Genomic DNA, 10,458 nt, shown 5'->3' on the forward strand with positions numbered 1-10,458 from the left:
CTTAAACAACAAGTGGGTCAAAGAAGAAATTGCAAGAGAAATTAGTAAATACCTCGAGGCGAATGAAAATGAAAACACAACATATCAAAACTTATGGGACGCAGCAAAGGCAGTGCTAAGAGGGAAATGTATTGCCCTAAATGCCTATATCAGAAAAGAAGAAAAGGCAAAAATGCAGGAATTAACTGTCCACTTGGAGGAACTGGAGAAAGAACAGCAAACTAATCCCAAAGCAAGCAAAAGGAAAGAAATAACAAAGATTAGAGCAGAAATAAATGAAATTGAAAACATGAAAACAATAGAGAAAATCAATAAGACCAGAAGTTGGTTCTATGAGAAAATCAATAAGATTGATGGGCCCTTAGCAAGATTGACAAAAAGAAGAAGAGAGAGGATGCACATAAATAAGATCAGAAATGGAAGAGGAGACATAACTACTGACCTCACAGAAATAAAGGAGGTAATAACAGGATACTATGAACAACTTTATGCTAATAAATACAACAATTTAGAGGAAATGGACGGGTTCCTGGAAAGACATGAACAACCAACTTTGACTCAAGAAGACATAGATGACCTCAACAAACCAATCACAAGTAAAGAAATTGAATCAGTCATTCAAAAGCTTCCTAAAAAGAAAAGTCCAGGACCGGACGACTTCACATCTGAATTCTATCAAACATTCCAGAAAGAATTAGTACCAACTCTCCTCAAACTCTTCAAAAAAATCGAAGTGGAGGGAAAACTACCTAATTCATTCTATGAAGCCAACATCACCCTCATACCAAAACCAGGCAAAGATATTACAAAAAAAGAAAACTACAGACCAATCTCTCTAATGAATATAGATGCAAAAATCCTCAACAAAATTCTAGCAAATCGTATCCAACAACACATTAAAAGAATTATACATCATGACGAAGTAGGATTCATCCCAGGTATGCGAGGATGGTTCAACATAAGAAAATCAATTAATGTAATACACCATATCAACAAATCAAAGCAGAAAAATCACATGATCTTCTCAATGGATGCAGAGAAGGCATTTGACAAGATTCAACATCCTTTCCTGTTGAAAACACTTCAAAAGATAGGAATACAAGGGAACTTCCTTAAAATGATAGAGGGAATATATGAAAAACCCACAGCTAATATCAGCCTCAATGGGGAAAAACTGAAAACTTTCCCCCTAAGATCAGGAACAAGACAAGGATGTCCACTATCACCACTATTATTCAACATTGTGTTGGAGGTTCTAGCCAGAGCAATTAGACAAGAAAAAGAAATACAAGGCATCAAAATAGGAAAGGAAGAAGTAAAACTATCACTGTTTGCAGATGATATGGTACTATACGTCGAAAATCCAGAAAAATCCACAACAAAACTACTAGAGCTAATAAATGAGTGCAGCAAAGTAGCAGGTTACAAGATCAACATTCAAAAATCTGTAGCATTTCTATACACTAGTAATGAACAAGCTGAGGGGGAAATCAAGAAACGAATCCCATTTACAATTGCAACTAAAAGAATAAAATACTTAGGAATAAATTTAACTAAAGAGACAAAAGACCTATACAAAGAAAACTACAAAAAACTGCTAAAAGTAATCACAGAAGACCTAAATAGATGGAAGGGCATACCGTGTTCATGGATTGGAAGACTAAATATAGTTAAGATGTCAATCCTACCTAAATTGATTTACAGATTCAATGCAATGCCAATCAAAATCCCAACAACTTATTTTTCAGAAATAGAAAAACCAACAAGCAAATTTATCTGGAAGGGCAGGGTACCCCGAATTGCTAAAAACATCTTGAGGAAAAAAAACGAAGCTGGAGGTCTCGCGCTGCCTGACTGTAAGGCATATTATGAAGCCACAGTGGTCAAAACAGCATGGTATTGGCATAAAGATAGATATATCGACCAATGGAATCGAATAGAGTGCTCAGATATAGACCCTCTCATCTATGGACATTTGATCTTTGATAAGGCAGTCAAGCCAACTCACCTGGGACAGAACAGTCTCTTCAATAAATGGTGCCTAGAGAACTGGATATCCATATGCAAAAGAATGAAAGAGGACCCGTATCTCACACCCTATACAAAAGTTAACTCAAAATGGATCAAAGATCTAAACATTAGGTCTAAGACCATAAAACAGTTAGAGGAAAATGTAGGGAGATATCTTATGAAACTTACAATTGGAGGCGGTTTTATGGACGTTAAACCTAAAGCAAGAACACTGAAGAAAGAAAGAAATAAATGGGATCTCCTCAAAATTAAACACTTTTGTGCATCAAAGAACTTCATCAAGAAAGTAGAAAGACAGCCTACATAATGGGAAACAATATTTATAAAGAGATTGTTCAACTCAACAACAAAAAGACAGCCAACCCAATTACAAAATGGGAAAAAGACTTGAACAGACACCTCTCAGAGGAGGAAATACAAATGGCCAAAAGGCACATGAAGAGATGCTCAATGTCCCTGGCCATTAGAGAAATGCAAATCAAAACCACAATGAGATATCATCTCACACCCACCAGAATGGCCATTATCAACAAAACAGAAAATGACAAGTGCTGGAGAGGATGCGGTGAAAGAGGCACACTTACCCACTGTTGGTGGGAATGTCAAATGGTGCCACCACTGTGGAAGGCAGTTTGGCAGTTCCTCAAAAAGCTGAATATAGAATTGCCATACGACCCAGCAATACCATTGCTGGGTATCTACTCAAAAGATTTAAGAGCAAAGACACAAACGGACATTTGCACACCAATGTTTATAGCAGCGTTATTTACAATTGCAAAGAGATGGAAACAGCCAAAATGTCCATCAACAGACGAGTGGCTAAACAAACTGTGGTATATACATACGATGGAATATTATGCAGCTTTAAGACAGGATAAACTTATGAAGCATGTAATAACATGGATGGACCTAGAGAACATTATGCTGAGTGAGTCTAGCCAAAAACTAAAGGACAAATACTGTATGGTCCCACTGATGTGAACCGACATTCAAGAATAAACTTGGAATATGTCATTGGTAACAGAGTCCAGCAGGAGTTAGAAACAGGGTAAGATAATGGGTAATTGGAGCTGAAGGGATACAGACTGTGCAACAGGACTAGATACAAAAACTCAAAAATGGACAGCACAATAATACCTAATTGTAAAGTAATCATGTTAAAACACTGAATGAAGCTGCATCTGAGCTATAGGTTTTTGTTTTTTTTTTTACTATTATTATTACTTTTATTTTTTTCTCTTTATTAACATTCTATATCTTTTTCTGTTGTGTTGCTAGTTCTTCTAAACTGATGCAAATGTACTAAGAAACGATGATCATGCATCTATGTGATGATGTTAAGAATTACTGATTGCATATGTAGAATGGTATGATTTCTAAATGTTGGGTTAATTTCTTTTTTTCCGTTAATTAATCAAACAAACAAAAAAAAAGACCTACAATGTTCATACACATAAAATCAAGGTAATTTGGGGCTGCTCACAGGTACTAATACAGGCACAGACTTCTATCTTCAACCCTTTCCTTTCACCCATACCATAATTGTGTTGCCTTCAGTGACAGACATCTTCTCTTCTTGTTCTTATTAAAGTCTTCCCTATATTTTCTATTCAATCATATTCTGCCTAAATGAAATATGAAGGGATAGATATCATGGTCAGTATGGGGCACACACTATGTGGATTTTCTTTAATTCCCCCGGATTTTTAAAGAATTCTCTGAAGATAATAATATTGAACAATGTGCGTTAATTAAGCTAAGCAAACAAAGCAAATACCTGGCATGAGGATTAATGCACCAACATCAGGGTGATTGTACTCCAGAGGTGGCTAGAGAAGAGAAGGGGAAGGAGATAGAGTTGGTGCTATCTTAAAAAGAAAGAGACTGAGGAATGAATCCGTCAGTGAGGATGTCTCCAGAGGGTGACAAAGATGGGCTGTGAGTGGAGGAGGTGGGAATGAGGGTAGTGTTTCAGGGGGAAGAGTCTGGACATCAAAAATACCTGTTCCTGGGAAGGGCATGACTGTCTGCAGCACCCTCAGTGATGTTCAGTGTGGGGTGCATGGACAGGGGATGTCCCGGACTCAGGTTTCTTAGAGGGAAGGGATAGGGGTGCAATTTCAAGACTGTTTGGGTTTTCTTCCTGGTGTTAATGCTTATTATGACTAAATGGGATGGTGAACAGCTTGTGCCACCACTGACATCATTGCATAAAAAATTGGGGCAATGTCAATAATCTGAAGCAGTTCCTTGAGGTACACAGGAAAATGTCACACTTTCTCATGAAATTATGGCAGATAGTTATCTATCAAGGTCCAACAGGCAAAGCCTCCAGTTCAGGATACCTGCTTTTATCCTTCAACACTCCCCATTATTTGGCCCCAAATTGTCTCTTAATCCTCATTTCCCTTTTCTTTTTATACAATACCTTTTTTCTTGACAAACATTACATGTGCGTATAGTTCTACAGACATGTTCCAAGCCCCATTACGTTTTTGTGCTTTTCCTCCACCTGGAGTGCTCTCCGTTACCCCTCTGCTGAGCTACCCAAGGACAGCCTATGTGACTTGGTTTGCCAAGATTACTATCACAAGACCACAGACTAGTTGGCTTGAACAGCAGGAAATTATTTTTTCTCATGGTTTTGGAGGCTAGAAGTGCAAATCAAAAGGCCAGCAAGATCAGGCTTTCTCTGGAGTCTGTAATGACCTGGTGGCAGTTGGTTGGCTGTCCACAGCTCAGTTTTTATCTCCATCATGTGGCCAGCTGTCTCCCTCTGTCTCCTACCGACTGTCCAGATTTCTTCTGCTTATATGGACTCCTGTCAAATTAAGGCCCATCCTAATTCAGTTTGGCCTCACATTAACCAATAACGTCCTGGTAGATCCCACTTACAAATGGGTTCATGTTATGGCCCAGGGATCAGGACTTGACCATAGCTTTGTGGGGACATAACTTGATCCATGACACTCTTATATGGTTCCTTTACTAGACACCCCAGCTGGTTCTGCCCTCCTTGTACCATGGAAGTACATATGTGTGTATGTGTCGATATTCACCTAACACCCTATCCTATCGCTGCTATGGGCAGCTCATGGCAGGGCAGAAAGAAAACAAATATCAAACCTAAATAGACTGGGTTAGAATTTGGCTCCATCACTGACTGGCTCTGTGATCTTGGAAAATTTACTTAATCTCCCTACACCTCAGTTTTCTCACCTGTTATATCTATTTCATAGGGCTTTAGAGAATAACACATAACCTAAAATAAAATAAAAAACACTTAGTGCATTTCGTATCCATAGTAATTGCTAATCCTTTATATAGAATTCACTGTATACTGTCTAAAGCATGTTTTTCTCACTCATTATTGTAGTGACATCCAGGTATCCTTTTCTTTATCTTTCTGCAAAGAACTTCTCACAGGGGCAGTAGACACTCAGCAAACCAACGACAAATGAAAGAATGAACAAACACATGAATGGAAGAAAATTCCATTACAACTTCAAGTTTATCTGAACTGCTTCCTGTGCTGCAGGAATTGTGGTATTTTAAACAAGAACAAAAACAAATTCAAAGCAAAGGCCAATGACCCTGTTGAGTTATTTTTACTATGTTAGTCCCCATAACCCAAGTGACTCTATAACACCCCCAAGGGGAAAATTGTACTTTGGAAAGGTCATGGAAAATCTAGGCACTTTGCCTCAACTGACTTAAAGCAGGTAATCGCTTTGCTGCAAAACTAGACTCATTCAAAGGTCAACATTTGGATTATCATTTATTAAAAGGTATTTCCTTCTCCAGAGCTCTTGTTTTGACTTGGCTCCATTTTCCTCTCTATAACACAGTTGCCTCTTTTGTAAATGGGGTGACTTTGGAGGAGAGAGGCATTGCTGGGTGAGGAAATGGGAGAAAGGACCAGATTGTCTCTAAAGGTCTCTTCCAGCTCTAGATCTGGGCCATATACACGGATACACAAGCACTTTATAGGATAGGAAGCAGCACACATTTCATACGAGTTTCTTTCCTCTCCAAGAATAACCAACAAATGAACAGAAACCCCCTGGAAATGACATTCTGGGCACAAAACACAATTCCCAAAGTGCCTCTTCACCAAACCTGGGCTGAGTTTCCCTTACTAATTTGAAACAGGCAGACAGGGAAGGAGCTTAATGAAGTGAAGCAAGTAGAGTTGCTACACTCAGGAGCTGACAAGGTGCTAATTGTCACTAAAGATCTTATCAGATTTTAGTTAGAAGCAGCATTTAACCTCTGTCTCCTGGTGGCTGCTCCCTCCCAGCAGTCCTGGTACTTGCAGTGGAGAAGAGTGGAGAAGGGCAAAACTTTCTCTCCATCAGACCTTCCCCACATCCTGAGCTCTGCAGAGAAAGAGTCTTTCTTGGGGAAACTCTAGAAATGTGGAGTCCCCATAGACAACATCACAAAGAGGCGTTCTCACGCTTCAAGGCTCACGTTGCCTCAAAGTCTCCCCAGTGGCCCTTTAAAGTTGGCAGAGCTATTTGGATCTAGAGAACCTCACTTTTAGGGTAGGAGTCAGTCCCAGTTTGAAGCTGTTATATACCCCCAGAAAAGCCATGTTTTAATCCTGATCTTATCTTGTGGGGGCAACCATTTCTTTCAATCCTGATTCAAAATTGTAGGTGGAAACTTTTGATTAGATTATCTCCAGGGAGACATGGCATGCCCAATTGCAGGTATGACCTTTTGATTATATGGAGACATGATGCCACCCATTCCAGGTGGGTCTTGATTAGTTTATTAGAGTCCTTTAAAAGAGGAAGCATTTTGGAGAGAGTTCAGAGCTGACACAGATGGCGACACTTGGAGAACAGAGACACGGATGTTTTGACATGCTTGGAGCCCAGCAGACATTGCCATGTGGTTTCCCATGAGATGTCAAGCAAGCCAGGACCTGGAGAGAGCCCAGGGAAGCCAAGAGATGAAAGCCATCCCTGGAGAAGCAAAGTGAGGAACCCCCACAAGGGCAGATGCTGAAAGCAACAGAATCTAGGAGCAAGGGACCAGCAGATGCCAGCCACATGACTTCCCAGCTGACAGAGATGTTCAGAAAAGCCATCAGCCTTTTTTGAGTGAAGGTTTTGGTGCCTTAATTTAGACACTTACACATCCTTAGAACTGTAAAACTTATAACTTATTAAATTCTCTTTTTAAAAGCTATTCCATTTCTGATATATTGCTTTCTGGCAGCTTAACAAACTAATACAGGGTCTAAGCATAAACATTTCTCAAATCTTCTTTCAGTGCATTCAAATAGTGCCAACTTTGAATGCTTTAATTCTCTGTATAACAGAAAATACTGATAGGCAATGTAAAATTGAAGTTAGGAGCAACCTGTGGGTCCAGCCTGGCTGGGTCTCTAATAACAAGTCTTAGGTTAAGTCATTTAATCTTCCTGTGCCTCAGTTTCCTCATTTGTAAGACAGTCATAGTAACTATATCCTAAAACTGCCATGATAACTAAATAAGGTAATATTTGAAAAGTGCTCAGAATGGTGTCTGGCATGCAGTAGGCATGACATAAGACTTTATTGAATTAAACTGAATAAATCCCTCTTTGTCCCTTGATCTAATCCAGCAGTCCTCAAAGTGTGGTGCAAAGACCAGAAACCTCATCATCAACTAGGCATTTGCTGGAAATCCCAGACTTGTTAAATAAAAAACTCATGGGAGTGGGGGCACCCAACAATCTGTGTTTTAACAAGCCCTCCCAAGTGCACCAAGTTTCAGAATCGCTCTAAGCTGTAAACTTGCACCCAAATTCTTCTCCTTGATGGATTACCTGTCCAATTTATTCTTCCCGAACATCACATTGTTTTCACATAAGAGGCATTTGAGTCATTCTAGAGCTTCAGGAACCTCTTAAACTGCAAGTCTATCAGTCAGGATTCTTTTGGCAACAAGTGGCAGACACCACACTCAAACCGACTGAAACCCAAAGGAGGACTCTTCGTCTCACGTAATGGAAGAGTTCAGCAGTGACGGTAATGGTCAATATTAACTGAGCACTTACTCTGTGCCCAGCATTCTTCTAATACATGCATTACATGTATTAATGCAATTACACGTCACAACGGCTCTATGCAGTAGACACAAGCATTATCCTCCAAGGTTGCTGAGGAGTAGAGAGGTGCAGGTACTTACCCAAGTAAGCATAAGTAATACGTGGTAGGTCATGCTCTCAGCTACTGCAAGGCAAGGCTGGGGCCATGTGTCCACACTAGGACAGTATGAGAGCAGGGCTCTGATTTTCACACATTACATCCACACTCAGATATAAAAAACTGCAATTTCCCATCACCTCCATATGGGCAGTCTCTGGTCCTGTGAGAAGCATGGAACTCTGATCTCCCTTATTCAATCAATCATTCATCTATCAATAAGCCAAACATAGCTCCATTTATACTGGAACCTCTCAAACTGAACTGAGTTGGCATCTGCCTGAGTTTGCATGGTTCAGCTGAGCAGGCCTTTGAATCCTTTTACCCTTACTTTGTTCCTCCTTCATTCCTCTCCAACCCCTGGACCATCCTTCTCCCTAAACCTGGATCCTGCAAGCCAAGATGCTGCAAGTAGGTGTAGCAAGTGTCTCTTCACACATATTTGTGTATCCTGGCCTGGCTCTGTGGAAACATAAGCTCTATGAGAGCAGAAACCTGTCTGTCTTCTTGACATTGTTTCTCCCAAGGCTTCAAACTATGTATGGTAAAGAATAGTGGAAGTATATAGGAAGATTAAAAACACAGACTCTAGAGCCAGAACTTCTCAGACTTAAATTTCAGCTCTTCCATTATTAGCTCTGTAATGATGGACAAGTGACTCATCCTTTCTGTGTCTGAATTTCCCCATTTGTTGTGGATATAATAGTACTTATTCCACAGAGTTGTTTGGGGAATTGAGTCAATCACCATAAAGCACTTAGAAGTAGGTGTTCAATTAAAATTGGTTAAATGAATAAATGTTCTTGATTCCCCCTCTGTCAGATGGTACAGGTATTATGGATATAGAAAATAGATCTCCCACCTGCACGGAACCAAGTAGGTAAATAAACCACACTGGAGTAAATACCTTAAAAGGAGTTATACGCCCAGTTCTGGGGGAAGGGACAGGAAGAGTCACCCAAATTTATTATGGAGTTAGAGAGGTCTTCATAGTATAGATTAAGCAGCTTCTGAACCTCAAAGGAACAGAAAAACTTGCAAGGATTCTAGAGATGAAAGACCAGCTCTAGATTGGAGTGAGCATTCCAGGTCAGGTACCATCTCAGCTCAGGAAGACTCCTTGCCTAGGAAAAGGGGTGCAAGTGCCCTAGTGCAATGAGACAGGGGAGTCTTGCTCAGCTGGGAGGTCACCTCTATGCAATTTGTTAACTGGCATTTATTCCTTCCTTTAGGTTCTCTATTTTAAGAAAGTTGACAAGACAAGTTGATCAAGCCATGTGAGTTTGGAGAACCAGGCAAAGCTGTGCTGTAACCAGGCTGGGAGACACAGGTTCCAAAGGAAGGGCCTGCCTTGAGAAAAGCTTAGCAGAGATAGGATCAGCATCACACATACTTGGGTCTTACTGTACAAGGCAAGGTACTTCACCTCTGTGATCTTTTGAATGGTCATCTGTAAGAGATGGTCTTATTGTAAAGATTGTTAAACTTGAGTATTAGCAAGGTATCAAGCACCAAGTAAGCATTCAGTAATTGAAAGCTATTGTTAGCTAATCAATTCCCCATCCTCTCCTTCCTCCTTGATGTTATTTGACAATGTGGATGAAGTACAGCACCAAGGAATGAGAAGCGTTGTTGCACACTGCCTGGGTACAAATCCAGCTACTCACCTCCTCTGTACCTCTGTGCTCCTATGGGCAAAATGGGAGAAGTAATGGTGCCCTTTCCATGGGATTATTGCACACATTATTTATGATGAATAAGTGTATAGCACACAATGTAGCAAGTGCTCAATAAATATTAGCAGCTCAAGTAAAATGATTATGATTATGGTTAATATTATTGAGACTTAAGAGTGCAAAGAAGTCACTGAAGACATGTAAAAGGCCGAGAATAAAGGTGCAAATAGACCCCCGAGGGAAAAAACTGGGCACACCTATCAGTAGCCCAACTTGCTTTCTCAAACAGAGTTAATCCCAGGCCAGCTTTCACTTTGCCTTTTGCAGCAGCTGCATGCCAGGAATGGAAGCCAGCTGCTCCTTGCAGAAGCTTCAGAGAGAGAGATTAGGCTTTCTGCAGTTTCCTTATGCAGCAGAGTGGGGGGTGAAATACTGCAAGTCCTCAGAGCTGCTGCTTGAGAGCTGGACCTCAAAGAATTATAACCCTGGACCATGTTGTCAAACAGATGCATCAATTCAACCCCCAGGTGGAAATGTGTTATGTTCATAAC

The 10,458-nt window shown here is 40.3% G+C and overlaps 1 long non-coding RNA gene across 2 annotated transcripts in view; it reads left to right on the forward strand.

Moving 5' to 3' along the window:
- LOC143651677 (uncharacterized) overlaps positions 1-9,587 on the forward strand; it is a 46,641-nt gene extending 37,054 nt beyond the window's left edge. Inside the window, exon 3 of one of the 2 annotated variants that reach the window (XR_013160128.1) lies at positions 9,464-9,587. This is a non-coding gene — a long non-coding RNA (uncharacterized LOC143651677). Of the gene's footprint in view, positions 1-5,407; positions 5,784-9,463 lie in introns of those variants that run through there. The other variant, XR_013160129.1, reaches the window with a different exon arrangement.
- The last annotated feature ends 871 nt before the right edge of the window (positions 9,588-10,458 follow it).

This window comes from Tamandua tetradactyla, chromosome 12 (assembly GCF_023851605.1).
Source record: "Tamandua tetradactyla isolate mTamTet1 chromosome 12, mTamTet1.pri, whole genome shotgun sequence".
NCBI lineage: Eukaryota > Metazoa > Chordata > Mammalia > Pilosa > Myrmecophagidae > Tamandua > Tamandua tetradactyla.